At 34.2% G+C, this 20,553-nt stretch overlaps 1 protein-coding gene across 5 annotated transcripts in view; it reads right to left on the reverse strand.

Annotated features, from left to right (window-relative positions):
• Positions 1 to 20,553, reverse strand: part of LOC148616446 (neural cell adhesion molecule 1-like) — a 107,424-nt gene that overhangs the window by 23,293 nt on the left and 63,578 nt on the right. The window lies entirely within an intron of this gene.

The raw sequence follows: 20,553 nt of genomic DNA on the forward strand, positions 1-20,553 counted from the left end.
GGTAACGAGCATAATTTCGACACCCCAAAACTGAAAAAAAACAAAGTCAGACATAAGGAAAAGGAATTGGCTTTTTACTGTCCTTGCCCTTTTTCTTCTTTCAAGAGCCTCTAATAAGGTTTAATGACAATGCATAGCTCTACTATAGTTACTTTTCTCTACAAATCACCCCATTTAAGGAACCAGATCCTATCATACCAGCTTCTATAAGAATTTCAGGAAGCCCCTTCTATCTTCTTTCAAATCATTTTCGAATAGGCACAAACAATATGAAATATTTCAATTATAATGATGTGGTTTCCGAAACTTTCGGTTCTAAATAGGAAAATCTTTAATGCAGACACGTTGTTACAACATTATTGTCCAACCATCTTTGCTACTTCCTCTGAAAATCTGAGACTCTCTTGTACTGCTTTATAATCGGTGACTAAGTTGTTAATTACAAGGTAATAATTAATAGTTGTCAATCTTTCTGGGACACCCCCGAGAGTAGTTTGAAAATTCATTAATCTGGGGACTTCCTGGGACACAAAGGAAAAAAATGTAAGTATCAATCATACCATGTCTTCTTTCATAGAAAATTCATATTGTAAATCAAAACCAGGAACTTCCCTATCAGAAACAGAGTATGGTGGACATTTTCAATCAGCAAGGGAATTTTGAATTTTAACAAGGACACTATTATGGGCAAAACCCATATCATTAAGCAAGTTGTAAAAGGCCATCAAAATATATGATGTGAAACTATTCATGAATGACGAAAATCGACTTAATCTATACAAAAAACGTAAAACAAATAACGATGAACATAAAAACAATGACATCTACAGAACTAAAGGTTCAATGTTTGGTACAGGCATATATAGCACGTGGCGGGATAAAACATGCAGTGAGCGCTCAACCTAACTTCTAACATGGGACAGTGGTGGGAAAATATAAAAATAGAACAACTACAAAAAAAAATTGTCGAATTCGGATTTTACTAATGAGATCAATACAGAATATAAACACCTTAAAAATCAGACAATGACAACCAGATGTAAATACCTCGACAGAGTACTCGATGTTCATGTAAGCTAGTTCTAAATCAAAAAACAACTGATAAGAACACCTAGTTAACTCAAACAAAAGTATCATTGAAAATAGGTCATAAAATATCTAAGAAAAAATAAGATATTCCTGAAAATTTGGTACCTCACTTCTCCAGTAGTGTCAATTGCAAGTTTTCAGCTCTTTAATTTTGGTTACTAAACTTCGTCTTGCTTAGCTCTGAAATATATGTATCATGAAGGTAGCCGAACTTTACGATTTCTTTCTTGAAGAAAATTTCATTTTCAATTATTTCCTCAAGATTAATAAAAGAAGTTTATTCAACGGCCCATAATTCAATTTGATGCTGTCGTCTTCTCTCCTCATATGGACTCCTCCATCGTTCAGGATTACTAATGTTTTTACTTTGAAATATATTATGGTACGGTGCTTCACAGTCAAACATGTCTAAGCCCGTTATTTGCGTCAACAAAGTTTCGTCCAACTACTGTTCAGCTGCCTTGAAAACATTAGTTTCACCAATAGAATCGAACCTGGATAGCCTATCCTTGAACTAAGAACCATTTCATCTGACAGACTTCTGCTTTTGTTTCACAGAAAATACACTCCGGGGAAAACGATACACAATCTTGCTCCTTGAAACGCTTCCTTTGCTTGTTCACGGAGCCACTCAAAGATGTTAAGGCGTCTGTTTTCTAAGCCCCCAGTCCATCAGTTTTTGTTACAAAATCAGTGGTAATCACAGTCACTAGAATATGATTCAGGAAAGCACTAGCAAGCAGCATAAAATCTATGGCCAGAGTCAGCTGAGTCGACAAGACGTTCATTCGCTCCATCATTTAATTTCATAAAAGCCCAATATGAACAAGAAACGATATAGAACTGAGAAAAATGAATAATACAAACAGGATTCCTTTCCATTTGTTCTTTATTTTGTTTTGAGTCATCAAGTTTTCTCCATCTTGGTCTATTAAACTTAATCTCAAGAGCAAACTATAAACAAAAGGGAGTATTATTAAACAAATGACAACACGCAAAAATGATTTAAATTTAAATGAGCATATATATATATATATCGCAAATTTGACAGTTCTAAGTAATCACAATATTTTAGTCACTAGTACCTTCATGCCTTGTAGCAATCTTCAAGTGAACAATATGACTACATTGTTAACGGTAACGTTTATGTGACGTTACAATAGTTATATAAAAGGGAATGAATTACTGTCCATTCAACGATGGTTTAAACTTTTCGATAAAACGTTTTTCATTTAATTTTCGAAGACCCTCATCGGAGGATTTCATTTTATAAAAGGGAAATATTCAAAAAAAAAAAAAAACGCCGTGCAAGTGTCTATGTGCGCACTAAGAGGTATATATTGGTAGGCGGGTTCTCTAATTTGTTATCTATGCACACGCATCCTGTCAAATAGATGGTCACCTGTTTGGCCAATGTAAATTTTGCTGCAATTTCCACATTGTATGCAGTAGATCAGGTTTTCTGTTTCGCAAGTCATGTTAGCGTTGGTGAAAATTGACATGTCTTACAACGTTTATCATTACATTTTGACACTGCAAATTGTTCTTTGTCACCATCAGGATCGAATCTAGCTTTTGTTAATAGTCTTCTTAATTTTTTCGGCTGTCTTTTACATTGAATTAAAGAATTTTCATTGATATGTCTTTTCAATGAGGCACTTCTCGCTATTATCGGCAGATTCGATTTAGCTATATGGAAAATATTTGTATTGCGCGGGTTGTGATTTATGACCAATGGAATTACAGAATGATCAGATTCTTCCCGGCTATTAGTTGTACGAAGAATTTGTACTGGTATTTCTTTCGCTTGTTGAATACCGTGAGTTACTAATGATTCGGGATATTTCTGATTTCTTAAAAATATTGTTAACTCTTCTAACCGCTGATCCATGTTTCGGAATCTGTAACTACTACACAGATCTTGCGTGCTAAACAATACGGGATATTTCTTTTGGTATGTGTTGGATGACAGGATCTAACATCAAGGTATTGGTGGATGTCCGTACTTTTATAGAAAATGTCAGTAGTAATTGTTCCATTATTGTTGATCACTAAAATATCCAAAAACGACAAATTTGTACGGCTGATTTCACTGGTAAATTTAATCGAACTATGGAGGTGATATTAGAAAGCAATTCATTTTGCTTTGATAAAAAAAATTATAAACAAATATCGTGGAACATTTCTATGTATGATTTTAGTTACTTTATGTTCTTTGTTGTGTATGTCTGTTTTCCATGTCTGGTCTTTGTCCCTGAATTATATTCTTTTGATTACCGCTATAACCTTGGTTCTCTTGATTACTCTTTCATAATATCCGTGAATTTATTCAACATGTCTTCTGAATAGTTCCAAATAATAAAACAATCATCAAGAAAGCGTTTCCATGAATTTTCAATATAATTTGCGAACCTTTGACTGAATTCGTCTTCAACTTTCTGGTATAGTTTTTGCTCAAGGTATCCCATCACAAGTGTTGCATACGTGGGTGCAAACTTGGTTCCCATAGCAGTTCCACGAATTTGTATATAATTTTTTCCATCAAAGAAAAATGAATAGTTTTCTAATATTAATTTTCCTGCATCCAATATAAAATCAACAGAAAAACGATCTGGGATAACATTTCTATGTTTTTCAACCCAGTATTGGACGGCTGTAATTCTGAGATCGTGTGGAATGTTTGTGTATAAGCTGGTCACATCAAAACTAACAAGTATTGACTTTGGATCAATATTACTTGGTAGATGATTTAGAAAATCGATATCGTCTCGGATATAGCTAGGAACAAAATGACAAAGTTGTTTAAGGATTATATCGATAATTTTACTGAGACGATGCGTAGGACACATGGGTTCAGCTATTATCGGTCGTAGATTTAAGTCGGACGGCGATCTTACCTGGACTTATTGATTATTCTGTTCCTTAACGGCCTTTCGATTTATGCACTTTCGGTAAACCATAGAAATTACTTGTGCTGTACTCGAAGTTTGTTAGGCAGTCTATTTCCTTGTTAGTTAGGCATTCGTTGTGGGTAACCACTAAATTGTTAATATGACCCATTATTCGTTTGTCTATATCATTAGGAATTTCCGAGTAGAAGGACCTGTCATTTAAAAGTTTATATGCAAGATTTCCGTAATATTCAATATCCATGACTATTATTGCACACCCTTTATCGGCATCTTTAATAACTATAGATTCATCTGCTTGTAGTCGTTTCAAAGCAACTAATTCTAATCGAGACAAATTTTGTTTTATACCTTCATTTTCTTGCAACGGGAATCGAGATATTGTATTGATATATTGCTCCAGGTGAATGTTGCGGCTTTTCTTTGGAGTAAAATTCGACTTGTTTCATATCAGCGAATCATCATTTTCCGTATCTGTATCAGCAAAGTATTCAGTTAATCTCAATTTTCGACAAAATTTAGAAATATCGTTTTGCAATGTTGGTGTACATTTTAGACCTCTAAAAAGTAATTTAATTTCATCATTGTCGAGGTGCCTTTTTGACAGATTAATAATTTTAGGATCTATTCGGGAATCTCTTTCGGTATTGTTTCTTGCGTGTATTTTTCCCAGTCTGGTGTTTGTTGGCCCGACACTAAAAATGAATTCTTCTCTGGTTTCTTGGTGTAGAGTTTTGATATTGAGATCGAGTTTGTTGTGTTTTGTTATTTCATGGGTTATTATTATGGTTAAATCTAGGACTTACCTGTTTCGTTTGCTTACCTCTTCTTAAAATTTCGGAATACAGTGGTTTGTCCTTTTGACGATTTTGAGATCTAGAACGAGAACCTTGTCTATAGTTAGTATTTACTCAACGTCTTCCTTGTGAAGTTGGCCGTGGTGATCTCAATGTTTGTTGTTGATTTTTCTGATTATAGTTTGGAAATCGTCCTGCGCGATGACAGTTTCCGTTTCCTCTATTATTTTGTCTAGAGGTGTTCCTGGATCCTCGGTTTTGCCTATTAGTATTGGTACCTTTTTTTTTACCTTTCGTTTCATTTTTTGTTTGTCATTCGGAGATTCTTGACCATATGATTTCACATAGTTTTCAAGAAATAAGGCTTTATCTTTCCATAATTTCTCGGACTTTTCCTCTTCTCTAGAAATATCCTTTGTTTATATTTCTTTCATTTTATCGGCAATAGCGCCAGTAGAAACTTTAGATATTTCATTCATCATTTCACAATCGGTTTCCTCGTATTTTGTTTTATAGCGAGTATGTTTATTTTGGATGATTGAGATATCGGTTCGGAATTTTGTCAAAGCAAGATTCCATCGGAGTTTAGTTTCTTCTAATGGTTCGCCTTTAATTTCTTTAATCAAATATTTTTGTGGTAGAATCGGCGATTCTAAACCGATCCAATTATTATAAGTTTCAACATATCGTTGGCATTTCATGGCATTCCAGAAGTATTGCTTTCTTATGTTTAGCAATTTTCTCCAAGATTTCCATATTTGTTTGCGTTTTCTATTTGCCTCCTTTTCCACGTTGGCTTCATTAAGTTGTAACATCCAGTTCGGCTGGGCATATATATATAAAGGTCTGAAAAATTCCCAACAATGTTAGAACTGTCAAATTTGCGATGCAAATTTTTGGTCGTTCCCTCCGCGGGACTCGAACTCGTACCGCTGTGACATCTATGTTTATAAATAAAACATTTACCAAATGATACCAACTGAATAGGTATTTTTGGGTACTGAATATCCAGGAAGATATACGAAAAGTGGTTATTACTGAATTTAGTGTGAAATTTTGTAGGGTAGATTTACAATTTTAATTTGCTTACATTGTTATACACTTGAAATAATTTATTACAACTTGTCATAAAAATTATTTGATCAATTGAAAGTTTTTTTTTTATACATATATTATACTTTTAAAGATAATGGCCGAACACTGCAAAAATTGTTAGTTTTGCATTTCGAGGGAAATAACTCTTAACAAAGACGCGTCTGACAATTTTGACCCCTTTTAGACTTCTGTACGACTTATCATAAAGACTATTATTATAAGGTTTGTTTCTATTTATATATTTATTATAGTTTTCAAGATATTGGCTGTCATTTTTCGTCTTTCAAAGGCAATAACTCTTTAAAGAAGGAAGGTCGCATTCATTTTCAAATATTTCTTCTAGTTTTTTGAGATATACGTAAAAGTTGGTGACGACCATTGTGGTGTAAAAATAACAACGACAGCCATGTTTCAGGCTTGATCTACATAACTGAAACATTTTGAAAGTATATACCTTAAGAAATTTGATGACCAAGTGTGGTAATATTAATCCACTAATCGGTTTCAGAGAAAAAGATTTCTGCAAAAATTGCTGCTGACCACTATGATCTATTTTTAGTAATGGTGGTTATGTTTTCGTCAGATCAAAAATCTCTACATCAGGTTTAGGCAAAATACCCTAAGGAACATTCATACCAAGTTAAGTTCTAATTGGTTCAATAGTGTCAGAAAAGAAGAGTTTTGAAAAATTGTTAACAACGACTATGAACAACAAAGCCAATGCCTAAATCACTTATTCACAGATCACAGCTTGTTCCACTATGAATAAAATTCTCAGAATGGTCCTGGAAAAGTCACTTTCCATAATATGATACGGATCCATTATGGACGCACAACAGTTTATCAACGGGTTTTCATGTAAACTCTTTGAGATGTTTAGGTTTCCTGCATGCACGATACCCAAACGCACACTAAACGCTGACAAAACGAACGATAAATGAACGCTCCTATCGTTTAAATGCACGACAAACGAACGCTCCCAGCATGCGTTTAAACGTACGATAAACGAACGCTCGTATCGTGCGTTTAAACCCACGATAGTCGAACGGTGAAAATAATAATATTCAGAAATAATGAAGGAAGAAAAAATAGAAAATAAAATCATCAAAATTATATGAATTAATAAAAGCAAAAAATATAAAAATAACAGTTGATTCATGGAAATAATCCAAGTACAAAAATAAACGAACACTGCCATGGTGCGTTTCAACAAACGCTCCCATCGTGCGTTTAAATGAACGCTTCTATCGAGCGTTTAAAGGAAAGCTCACACCGTGCGTTTAAACGAACGCTTCTATCGTGCGCTTAAATGAACGCAAAACAATGCATAAGCGCACGATAAACGATGCACGAACATTAAAATCGGAAACCTGATCGTTTCAAGGAGTGTATCACGCATGAATTGTTTAAGAAATTGTCTAAATTGCAACTTAATTGATACAGATTGTTGCGGTACGACATGGTTTAGTACAGATTTAAATTGGTCTGATACGGATATAACTCTGTTTAATACGGAAAGATGTGTATCACAATTATGTACTGCGGATACACAGTGGTGTAGTATGGTTTAATTAGGGTCTAGTACAGGTAAGTACGGTCTGATCGGGAAAAGTACGAAATCGCTACAGAGCAGTACGGACGAGCCAGAATATACGCATTGGCACAAGTTTTGACACCGTTTTGCCACAGACTAAAACGAATCAGTACGTTCTAAGACGGTTTGGTATGGATATACTGTGGTTGTTTGATCCATAGTAAAAGTTTAGCATGCATTAAAGTTGTCAAGAATATACAAGTACCGGTACTACAGCAATCTACCACAAATGACTTCGGTTTCTTTACGTAGAGGTTCAGACTAATACAGATCGCAATGTACATGTATGATGCTGGATTGGATATGTAGCTAACCTGGCACGGCGATCCTTGAATGTGTGACTTAAGCATAATTTTTTTTTTGTAAATAACCTCGTTTATTTTCTAATTATGCTTTAACATAAGTTAAAATTTGGCTTAACCTGAAGGTTTTGGAGATATATGTGATGAACCGCTTTCTGATCCCTATGTTCTATTTTGGAAATAGCAGTCAACTTTTTTCACAAATCAAAAATAAAACTGGTTATTTTGCACCGTACATCCGAATGAAGAACAATTTCTGTCGAGTAATTTCTGAGGAGAAGATTTTTTTTTAAGTTATAACATCAAATAGCAAAAAAAGGTTCATAGAGGGTCGAATTCCAACACATGTTTACAGATGATTAAGAAAATTTGACCAAAGATAGTTAATATTTTGCTGAACTCTAACCTCTGTCATAATTAGGCTAAGCGTATCAATTTTGGAGATACATGTGGAGACGTTAAAACTGCTGTCTGAGCCCTTTGTTTTTTTTTTAGTAATTGCGGATCCAGTCATTAATAGTCAAGTTCTAATCTGGACATCAGGAATATGAATGCTTTTGGCCCCAAATTTCTTAAATATTAGTCTTAAAACCCAAAATCAACACCAGTCTGACCATTCTTGACATTCCTTTCCTTTAATACGAGTTATATAGTTAAATTCTATGAAACGCTTGCTTTTAGCCCCATTTTGCCCACTAATTATAGGACGGCAGGGGATATAACCCTATAAATCACTACCAACCTTCACTTGAGGATTAGGAACCATTATACAAAATTTTATTAAGATCAAATAATTGATATTCAAGTTATGGTATAAAAACGCAGCGTTGTTAATGTCGGCGGGGGGGAGGGGGTAAGTGATAGCAAAAAGTTGAATGGCTTATGGCCAGGTCAGTTATTTCTTTCAATTTAGTATATACTTTAGATAGATTAAAACGTGCAGATCATCAGCTACGGATGATTTTAGTCTTTTCAGTATGTTATATTCTTAATGAAGCTAAGATTCTTTTAACGGAGATCTCAATTTTTTTATTGACAATATGCTTGGATTGTAAGGCAGCATGTTCTGGATGCTTTATCTTTGGGTGAATAGTTGAACTCTGTAAATCATACATAGTGTCCCCAAGATGTTTGCCTTGTGTTACATTACAATATTCAGATATTTACTTAACATAATAATAGTTCGCAAAACTGAGGATATCATCACTCTTGGCAACACTATTTCGGAATACAAAAAAGGTAAGCTTTGAGCGAAAGGACACAAATCCGATTGGGGAACGATTCTTTGGAGGTTGTATCTCTAATCTGCATGGAAAAATATCCGAAAGTTAAAAATTACTATTAACAAGACCATATGCTGAAAAAGCCTTATTTTTTATCATTAACATCTTCAAATATAGAAATTTATATTTACTGGAAAAACTGTGAGCAAAGATCACTTGGTGAAACCCCTCACTTCCCTCCCTGAAACCATATAGGATACCCCAAAAGTGATTTAAGCATTCAGATTGAAAAACAAATGACAGTGTTCACATTTTTCGTCAGGAGACCCCAAAAGTTATTCAGACGGAAAGACAAAATAGGAGGTGCACAATAACATCCTGTAATAAATAATATAAGAAAGTTTCATCAAATTCCATTAAGTGGTTTCAGAAGAGTTGTGGATTTGAACGGGGGATTAACGAACGGACGGACAGACACCATGATCACTATACACCTCCAGCTTTTTAAGCAGGGGTATAAAAATGGCTTGCTTTAACATTTCAAAATATTTTTATATATAATTATAGAAGATAGCTGCAACAGATTTTGAATTAGCATTTCGGATTCTATATAGGAGAACCAAAACACATACAAAGCGTCATCTCGCCACACCTCCAAGATCTTCAAGCACGCAGATGTTCAGAAATAAATAAGGTTCACAACTAAATTACTGAGCAAAGAACTTACGTCGGACTCAACAATTTATATGGCTGTTATGGTAGAATGCTCATGAACTGACTCTCAACGGCTAGGGATATTTTATCAAAGAACTTGAGATAAAGGATACTACATGTGAAGTCAGCCTCATATCTTGACCTACACTTAGAGTTTAATGGTAAGGAACAACTACTGACCAACAATACGACTTTTCATTCTGTACTATCAATTTTCCTTTCATCTGCGGCAACGCCCCTTCAGCACCAGATTTCATATCACAACTCATGTTATGCCAGAGCTTGCTGTAACTACACTACTTTTTTGCACCGCACTAAATCAACAAACTTAATATATGGATTAGAATGCAACTTGTGTGGTTTAATATATGTCGGAGAAACGCAAGAATGATTAAATAAAAGCATGTGCGGTCATCGTTCGGGAATAAACACCACCAAATTCCCGACAGTTTATCAACACTTTAATAAAACAAGATCATTCAATCCTTTCCATAAAAGTTCGTATTTTAGAAAAAAAATTACCATCCTACGAACAGTCCCGTTCCAAGTGAAAACTATCGTAGGGAGAGGAGTACTGGATACGCAGACTAGGTACTGCGATACCTTACGGATGCAATGACAACATCAAAAGTATAGGAAACCTTTCAAGCCAATATAACAATAGCATAAATGTGAAGAATTTATTTGACAAAAATCCAAGACGGGAAATGAGTCATGGCCATCGCCACTATACGTCACCTAAGTTACATGATGTCTCCATAGATGGTCTCCTTCCTTTCATACAAAAACCTCTTGGACTTCATCACATTAGAACCAAACTTTATTCTATACCTCTCACTCTACTACACTCCCTTTACAAAACAAGTCTTGACACTTCTGTTTCTGACCCAACCTCATCATTATACAGACTTGTTGCCATCAATTTGGATATTGGTTTCAACAGACTCTTTAAACCAGTTTGTGTGAAAAGTCAAGATGAAGAAAAACGATCATTTCTCCCACTGTCAACAAAGAGTAATCAAGGGAACCAAGGTTATAGCGGCAATCAAAAGAATGTAATCCAGGGACAAAGACCAGACAAGGAAAACTGACATTCAAAACAAAGAACATAAAGTAACTAAGATCACACATACCAAGTAACAAAAGTAAATGAGCAACTCGGACGCCACTAAAAAACTGGGAGCATGGACCAGGTGCATCGGTAGGGTAAGCGTCCTCTGCTTTTCTAGAAACACACGCCGAGTTGCTCATAAAAACTTGAGATAAAGGATACTACAGACACTGTGAAGTCAGCCTCGTATCTTGACCTACACTTAGAAATCGATGGTAAAGGAAAACTATTGACCAAACTTTACGACAAACGTGATGACTTTTCATTCAGAATTGTCAACTTTTCTGTCATCTGTGGCAACATCACTTCGGCTCCTGCGTATAGAGTGTTCATATCAAAACTCATACGTTATGCCAGAGCTTGCCGAAACTACGCAGAAATCGATGGTAAAGGAAAACTATTGACCAAACTTTACGACAAACGTGATGACTTTTCATTCAGAATTGTCAACTTTTCTGTCATCTGTGGCAACATCACTTCGGCTCCTGCGTATGGAGTGTTCATATCAAAACTCATACGTTATGCCAGAGCTTGCCGAAACTACGCAGACTTTTTGTATCGCGCTAGAACGCCAACAAATAGGCTTCTGGAACTGGGTTATGTTGCTACAAGATTGAAGTCATCACTACAGAAGTTTTATGGTCGTCATCATGAACTCGTGGATCGTTATGATGTATCCATCAGCATCATGAAAACTGATTTATTCAACGGGTCATAGTTTTCCTTTCCTCGTTTGTCTACCCCGGACTTGACTTTTTATGAGCAACTCGGCGTGTGTTTCTAGAAAAGCAGAGGACGCTTACCCTACCGGTGCACCTGGGCCATGCTCCCAGTTTTTTAGTGGAGTCTGAGTTGCTCATTTACTTTTGTTACTTTGTATGTATGATTTTAGTTACTTTGTTTTTTGTTGTGTATATCTGTTTTCCATGTCTGGTCATCGTTGTGAACTCGTGAATTGTTGGGGTGTATCTTCTACACCATGAGCTCATGTTTGTTAAATGTGTCATAAAATTCATTTCCTTAGTCGTCTACCCCAAACTTGACTTTTTATGAGCAACTCGTCAGGTGTTTCTAGCAAAGCAGAGGATGCTTACCCTACTGGTGCACCTGGTCAATGCTCCCAGTCATTAGTGGAGTCGGAGTTGCTCATTTCCTTTTGTTGCTTTGTACATGTTGATTTGGTTATTTTATTTTCTTTGTTATGTTTGTCTGTTTTTCATCTCAGGTTTTTGTCCCTAGATAACATTTTGTCCACTAAAATCTTAGTTCCCTTCTTTACTCTTCCACATACATACAGTAACGATTCAGATACAGACAATGACATGTGTCTTCTATTCTATCTTGGAAGGACACGCAAATCTATTTAAATTCATATTTAAATTAAGTTTCAATTTCGTTTGTTTTACATAAATGATTTTATTATACATGTTGAAATTCTGGAGCTGGATTATCTTGGAAAAGATTTGTTTCTGATACATCAAAACAGCAGCAGATTTTTAAATCGGGCCCAGCTAAGCCTAAACTATAATCAGTTCTCCTTTTTTTCTGTGGGCTCAGACATATACTGACAAAATAGATATATCACCAGAGTAGCTACCAAAATGGTCCTGACTTGCTACAGACATTTCAAATGAAATGGTGGGTTAAATCTAGTGGGTTTAAAAGAACAACAAACCTCCATATTCCATACCCGTGGTGATTAAATAGCATTTGCATGCAATAGTGTCATAAAATAAGTCGTCATATCAGAACAAAAATATAATTTACAAAAAGCAATCACTCCTCATTGTTTTAAAAGAAACTGAGTATTTTTCAACCAAGGATTAATATCTGCAAAAGATTTTGGAAAGTGACCATTTGAGACACATTTTCCCACATCCCTGATTCAGGAGCTCATTGAGTGTTTGAGGCAAAAGAGTATTTATTAAACAAATCTTAAATTGTATTAAACGTACGAAGCAAGATTGGCATAAGGCGTGTCTAAAATATTGTCCTAGATATAAAATGGTGACATTAATTTTTATCATCCTTTAATGGAAAGTCACTCGTTTCAGATAGGTACCCCATAACCTCTTTGGCTAATATCTAATGTTTGCAGTACATGAGGCCAGGGGCATATTCACGTACGATTGGTTCTATTCCAATTGGAATAATTTTTCCGCTTTGCTGTTCCATGGTAATTTAATGAAAACCTTTACTGAAGAATTGACTGTTAAACATTGGGCCCGATAAACAAGTGGTTTGCAGTATAAACAAATATTCATCAAAAATATTTTAATTTCTCATTCAAGAAAATTACTTTGGTTATCCGATTATCATGGTTTTTATTTAACAGTCCTTCATGTAGGAGGGAAAAATAATTTTATTGAAAATATGATATATTGTACGCACAAAGTTTCCATGTCTGCTTCATTTTTACAAAATTTCCCCTAAGACTTTTATTTATAAATAACCTTTTCCATCATTAACTCTAACTTGTTTGCCCCCTTGATACAATCTTTTGATATAAGCAGACATTTAAGCACACAAGTAGTCCTTTTTTTTGGATAAGATGGACTTCTTTTGGTTAAAAAAACAACCCTGTCCAATCAGATGTCCCCCTACCTGACCCTACCAGGTTTGGGCTAATTTGTGGAGTACTACAGCCTGCTATTTTTTTTTATTCTTCTGCAAGTTCTTAATAATTCTGTACTTTGTATGACTTAAGTGCCAATGTTATTAAACTGTGGTCTTTAGTCTAAATGTGTATGTTATCTTTTCTTACATATTTTATTTGGCATATTGAACAGGTTTGGTGTATCCATCCTGGAGGGTGAAAACAAGAACTCCTCAAGTTTTGGCAGGGAGGCAAAGAAGAAGTCGTGGATTTTTTTCTCTACTATGGGTGGATCTTATTGAGGTGAGTTCACTGATGATTCATCTAGGATTAAAGCGAGTTTAAAAAGCAATGTTAATTTCAGTTCTGCATCATTGAACATTTACTTACCCACATCAGCTCATGTATATAAAACTGAGATAGATTGCTCAAATATGTCTAAATGTATATTTCAGTTACAAAACTGTCATATTGACAGCAAGCTGGTGTTCCCCTATTTAAAATTAGAACTGTGAAAGATCAACTGCAGGATTTTTTCGAGTGCTCTTTTGAAGACACATGTACAACATCACATTCCAAAGTACACAGAAAAGAAGTCTGAACCAAACAAATAATAAACTAATCATCATATCTTATTTTATCCATTTGGGAATTATGTAAGTTGCTTTATGGCCTTGTTCTTTATCTTTGATTATGTTAGGGTTAAAGCCTATGATAAGCCCTATCAAAGTAAAGGTTTGTTATAATTCATTGAAAAAATCCCTCTTTTCTAAAAGGTAAATGACTGCCCCTCAGAAACCAATGAAGAGCTTTATGGGGCCACATGATAGGACCACAGCATGTTGAACTCTGTTCACTAAGGGCAGATGTTGACACAATATTACTATTTGACACACTTAAACATAGTGACTTGTCATCTATTATAAGCACAGCAAGACGTTTGGACATAATATAGCACATGTAAGTTAAAAGATGTTTTAGTTATGATTTTAGAGTGTTCAACAAATACCTTTGCCTTAATCAAAAGACCAAAACACGTCTATTCTTGCGTCACTGTCATAAATTTGTAAGCACATAAGTGTCTTCAATATGTATGTTAACACTAAGCATTAAAAACAAAACTACTGTGTGGATTATAAATTTCCACATGCAATTTCCTAATAATAGAATCTACTGTTAAAAAAAGGCTGGGTTCAGCATTCTAAAAATGTAGGAAAAAATCATAAAATGTCTCTTTAATATATGGTGTAAATCTTCAAAATGTATATAATCACCATGAAATGTTTGAATAATGAGAAGACTTTGGTAGGACTTGAAAGTTTCTTTCTATCTTTCTTTCTACCTATTACAGTTTTCAAGATTTTGGCTAAAAACAGTAAAAAAAACATCACTGTTCCCCTTTCAAGGGCAATAACTCTTACATGGAGTCGTCTGACAACTTTTATCCCGGAAGGCTTTTGTAGTCCTAATAATAAGGCTTATTTCAGATATTAATAGAATTTGGCTAAACAAGTAGTGTCAATGGAGAAGATTTTGGAAAGAAATAATATTAAAAATAGCAAAAAACGTTGAAAAAGGGCAATAACTCCAACATGGCTTAATGGATCAAAATGTTAATTTGACTGCAGATAGATCTCATCATGCTGAACACTTTTACGCACATCATAATTTAGGTAAACCTAACGATTTTGGAGATATATGCAAAAATATACTGTCTGACCCCTATGTTCTAGTTTAAGTAACGGCAGCCAAGTTTTTTGACGGATCAAAATTCCCCAGATGAGTTTTATGCTAGATACAGTACCTGAACCGATCCTTGTTTCAGAGGAAAAAATTTTTGAAAAACTGTTAACAAACGACGACAATAATGACGACAGACGCCAAGTGATGACGTTGCTTTATGGGGCTTGGTCCAATTTTGTCCCCTTGTAACTCCAAAGCCGAAAAAGAGAAGTCTAATGGAAAAAATAAAATGGAACATATTGAAATCAGAATAATCAAAATTGGATTAACATTAAAGTTCCCTCTGAATTCTTATGATAATACATATTACCCCTTTTTAGTACCTTATTTACAAAAGGGGTGGACAAAAAACCCTTCAATAAAATACTAGATACACCTCCTGAATTGTTAGGGCAATATGGACACAAAATTCAAGCTTCATATATAATTTTGATCGTAATTAAATTATGACACAGGATAATATTTTACCCTGAATACCTTAAATACTTGCAATAAGACCGTTTATAGACTTTCTTTGAGGACATGGCAATTTGTGGTACAATTTCAGAGACATCCATTCACTTTTAATCAAGTTATTGTACTAAAATTATGAAAATTCTTACATTTTTCCACATTTAAATCCCAACCGTTATAATCAATTACACATTTTCTTTTGTAGTACCACACCTTGTGGTATAATTAAAAAGAGATCAATTAACTTACAGCGAAAGTATGGTACAGACAAAATACAAATACTCATTTTAGGGCACTTTTTGACCCCTAAGCAGTTCAAGTGAGAACCTAAAGTTAATCCAAGCCTTCTCTTTGTGGTATGGCACCTTTAGTTATAATTAAAGATCTACACACTTCTACCCAAGTAACTGTCTAGAAACCAAATGTGATTGTCTGAGTTAGCTGACAACAACAGCATGCACCTACTATGAACTAAAATAAGTGCAGGTCATAGCAGTATATAACAGTCCTTACCCTCCCACTATTATGAACTGTCTATTACTTAAACAGTCGAAGACAGGAAAAGATAGTCCTTACCTGTATTGTATATTCCTGTGATAGACTGTTATTGATCATTATAGGCGTTGACAATATTTCCTCGACTATAATGAACTGTACCGAATTGTAGCTGTTCATGATAGTCGGCGACAATATTTCCTACGCCTATTATGCACTGTCTCTCACTTTAAGAGGTCGTGATAGGTAATTGCAATTTTAGGGTAGTCTATTATGAACTGTCCTGATTTTTAACAGATCATAATAGGTAATGACAATTTGTGTTGATCTATTATAAAATGTATTGCCCCGTTACAGGTCATGAAAGGCGATGACAATATTCTTTTGATCTGTTGTGCACTGTCGTAGCTTGTTACAAATCGGGACAGATTTTAACAATTTTATTAGACCTGTAATAGTCTGTAACAATTTGTATAAAAAATTCTTCGAAATTAATAGGTGTAACAAAATCCGGAACATATAATTATATTATATCATGGTCGTTTCAGTCTACTATACAAATCATTGACTACTAGTATATAAGTACAAATTTGGCCATTAGTTCTCTTTATCTGTTTGTTGTTTTTTTCTAAGAAAAATGCGAAGGGTATAAATTTAAAGGTGAAAATAATATGTGAGAAACATCCTTGTCTTATATTTTAATGTAAAAAAAATGTGTTATTTAGAACGGAAGGCAGTACCTGTATTAATCATTACTGTGGAGCACACCCTGGGGTTGCACTTGCGTTTATCAGGATTACCCGGAATGCATGTAATAAACAAACGTGTCAACGACTTGAATTAACGCCAAGTCAATTAATTAATCTGATACTATGATATTATATTGATCAACGTACCTTTCTCTACAAAAAATAAAAGAAAACAATAAAAATGCCAAGATATATTGTTTTCTTATTTAATCTAATTCCTTAGAATATGTTTAGCTACATGTACAATGAAGTATAAAACGCTGGGTAGCTTGAGAAAATAGCATCTACCAAAAATCTCGTTAAAATGAAGTTGTTGACCATTGTTTTCCTCAGCAAAGTTAAAACTAGAAACCAAACGTGTCCAATCTAAATACATAAAATATTAAAATCGTGTCAACCATTGATAATAGACGTAACTATGGTGAAATATTGGGATAAACGGAAGGACGGATAAGCGGAAAATGATTCAAATATGTCTTGTCGGGTGGCGTTTGAAAATGTATATCAGGCACGTGCAAATAATCCATGCCATTTTCCCAGTCTTTGATGTCCATAGGGAGTAAAACAGTATTGACAGTACAGTATTGTGGTATTTGGTTTTGTTTGTTTTTCTTCTTTTTTTTTTTTTTTTTTTGTTTTGTTTTGTTTTGTTTTTGTTTGTTTGTTTTTTTTTTTTTTGTTTATTAAAAAAAGGAATAAATGGTCTGAGTGTAAAGTTGTGTTTCATTATTCAAAGCAGAATAAACTTGCAAATTGTTAATACTACTATTAAATAGAAAGAGTCACTATTTCCTTATCATTTGATTTTGTTACTATGTTGTAGGGCGCTCTCTTGGATAGGATAGAGAGTGAGCAAAACATTTCTTGAAACTAACCTGAATCGGTGTGTCGAAACACTGCTCAGGAGTCCTGAGTGCATTCGGGAAAACAATCGACTAGATACTTGTATGTGACGTTCATCCTTATACTACTGAGTTCATATACGAAAAATCAAAATACAAAACTAAATTATTACGCTATTTACACGATTTGTACTATACCTTTCAACTGGCCTGGCCCTTGTCAGAGAAATCATAATACTACTATTGCTCAAAAATGGTATGATCATTTAAAAAAAATAATAGTTTTCATCACCCCCATCCAGAGTAACGGAAGAAACGGAGGGACGGACACACCCAGCACTTCATATTTATAAAAAAAACAATCTGCAAACGTTTTACAAATGACTGATTATGGTTTAACGTCCTTTGACAGAAAGGAAGAACATGACTTGCCAATCAATCAGACCCTGCTGTGAACAAGTGTTACGTCTAAAACAAAGTAAATCGACACTGTTTGCACCGAAAATAATGTGCTTGGAATAGTTTTTGTTAGATATGTTATAAGTATTACGCGATGCTTATTCAAAACTTAGCGTAATAACACACATAAAAAATAAAGAGATTAACTGAAGCTTATACGCTTCCGCGGTTATTTATTTGATATCTGACGTCTCACTTTTAATCTAGTAAAAGGTAGACAAGTGGTTGCAAAATTTTAAGAGTTACATGCATCACAATGTACACGCTAAAAACCATACTCGTTTCAGTTGTGTGTGTTTAAACTTGTAAAAAGCAAAATAAGGTCATCCTAGTCATCTGGGGTTTGAGCGGGTTGTTTCTATGGTGTACAACCTATTCTTTGTTGAAATAGTAATTTCGTTGAAATACTGAGATAGATTTTATTCAAATTGAATGAACTTGTGGATATTAGTGTCAGAGAAAAGCAAGTACCACGGGAGCATGAGAGGTGAAAGATGTCTTTCCTTACATAGTATTATTATTTACCTGTATTTAATTAGAAGGGACTCGGTATATGTACCTGTATAATAAATTGTTAATGTGCCGCTGATGCTTATTTACTACATGTCAACACAGACTTAATATTACTATGTTTCAATAGTAAATAGTAACAACAGAGATTTCCACTAAATGGACGAACAAATGGGCGTGCTAAGAGGGATTGCTTCTGTTTTGTTATGTTGAATGACCTCAATTTTAGTAGAAATAATGCTCAAACTAAGTTTTAACTTGCTTCAATGTCATTTTATAAACTATTAACTATTCCAGGAATTAGTGAAAGAACAGTTACAAACATGCCTCTTACAATATGTATATATAAATGCATTTAAGATGATTAGAGCCTTAAAAAAATTTGAGAACAATTCTTGTTAAATCATTACTAGAATTGAAAACGAACTCTCATTATTTTATATTCAGGTTCAAACTATAATAATAATAATAATAATAATAATAACACTGTTTTATAAAAAAAAAGGCAAAATGTTTTATAATGCTCAACCTACTACTGGTCTAGGATATGAATCATTGAAATTATGACAAAAATTTCTATGTTTCTCGTAACACAATGTACCTGTAATATTTGTGACCATCAAATCCACGATTGATGGCTCCAGATCTTCAAATACAATACCGTTATCTCCAAATTGCAAATCTGACAAATTTATGACAATAGTCAATTACTGTTCAACATACCCTTACATTATAATATATATTTTAAGACATTCACATTAAGAATTATTGCTATTCAGATGCACGGAGTGGGAAATCCTATTGTGATGCAAAGATTGCTCACATGAGAACAAGAATGAAGACGTATGTTGCAGCAGGACATAATATTTTAACTGCAGGTGATATGAAAACAGCAATTGATTATGAAAAAGGTATGTTAAAAATGATATTTATAACTATTATACTTTTGGTACTTTTTTATATAAAACATTATATACTTGTCAAATGGCCTAGGATGCTATTTACCATTGCTCTAAAATCCTACTTGTCTGGTACCATTAAAGTATTTTTTATTATCAGAAAAGACTAATGGATAAAATGGGGTATGGTGAACGCAATCAACCGAATTAAGAGCGATAACTCTTGCAAAGTATCAATTTTATGTATTTATGTTATTTTTGTCTCAAAATTGCAGCAACCAAATAAAAAATTAAGACTCGTCATGTGATCGGTAACTGTTTTTGAACAAGAAATAAAACTTAATTCGGTGGTTTTTTTTAGATGCATGGACCACCTCCTGTCTGATTTTCAGAACGACTGCTACTTAGACTTTAAATTTAACTTTTTACAAAACTATTTTTTTCTTAAATATTTGGTACTTTTTCAGGTGTAGTTGGTTGTCAGGTGTGTGTTGGCCAAATTGATACATCAAAGCAAGTTTTGTTTGGCCACATGAATGAAGGTTAACACCACTTTAAATGAATTTGATTTCCACATTGAAGGAATGACTGTACGCCAAAATTATGGAATGACAGGGATGACATCAAATCTAGTTTCTCTCACTAGTACCACACAACTTAAAACAGGGTTTGTCCTCCTGAATGACTTTTCTATTCCACAAGTCCACGAATGGAAAGGTTCTTCAAAAAAGAACAGAGTTGGGTACAGAACATGCTGAGAACACATCAAAGAATAAACTTTTATGCACTGAAGATGGGTGTACTGCTGTCTTCAACACAGCTAGAAGAACATATAATTATTGGCATCCATGAAATGAAAACACAGCGTCAGCATGAATCAACTGATGATCCGATTAAAAGAAATTGGCCAAAGTATTGCAATCAATAGGAAATGCTCAACATCAAGAAGGCGTATCTTCAGTTTCTAAAGGAT

This window comes from Perna viridis, chromosome 5 (genome assembly GCF_037379345.1).
Source record: "Perna viridis isolate PV_CMFRI_1.1 ecotype Kerala chromosome 5, ASM3737934v1, whole genome shotgun sequence".
Lineage (NCBI taxonomy): Eukaryota > Metazoa > Mollusca > Bivalvia > Mytilida > Mytilidae > Perna > Perna viridis.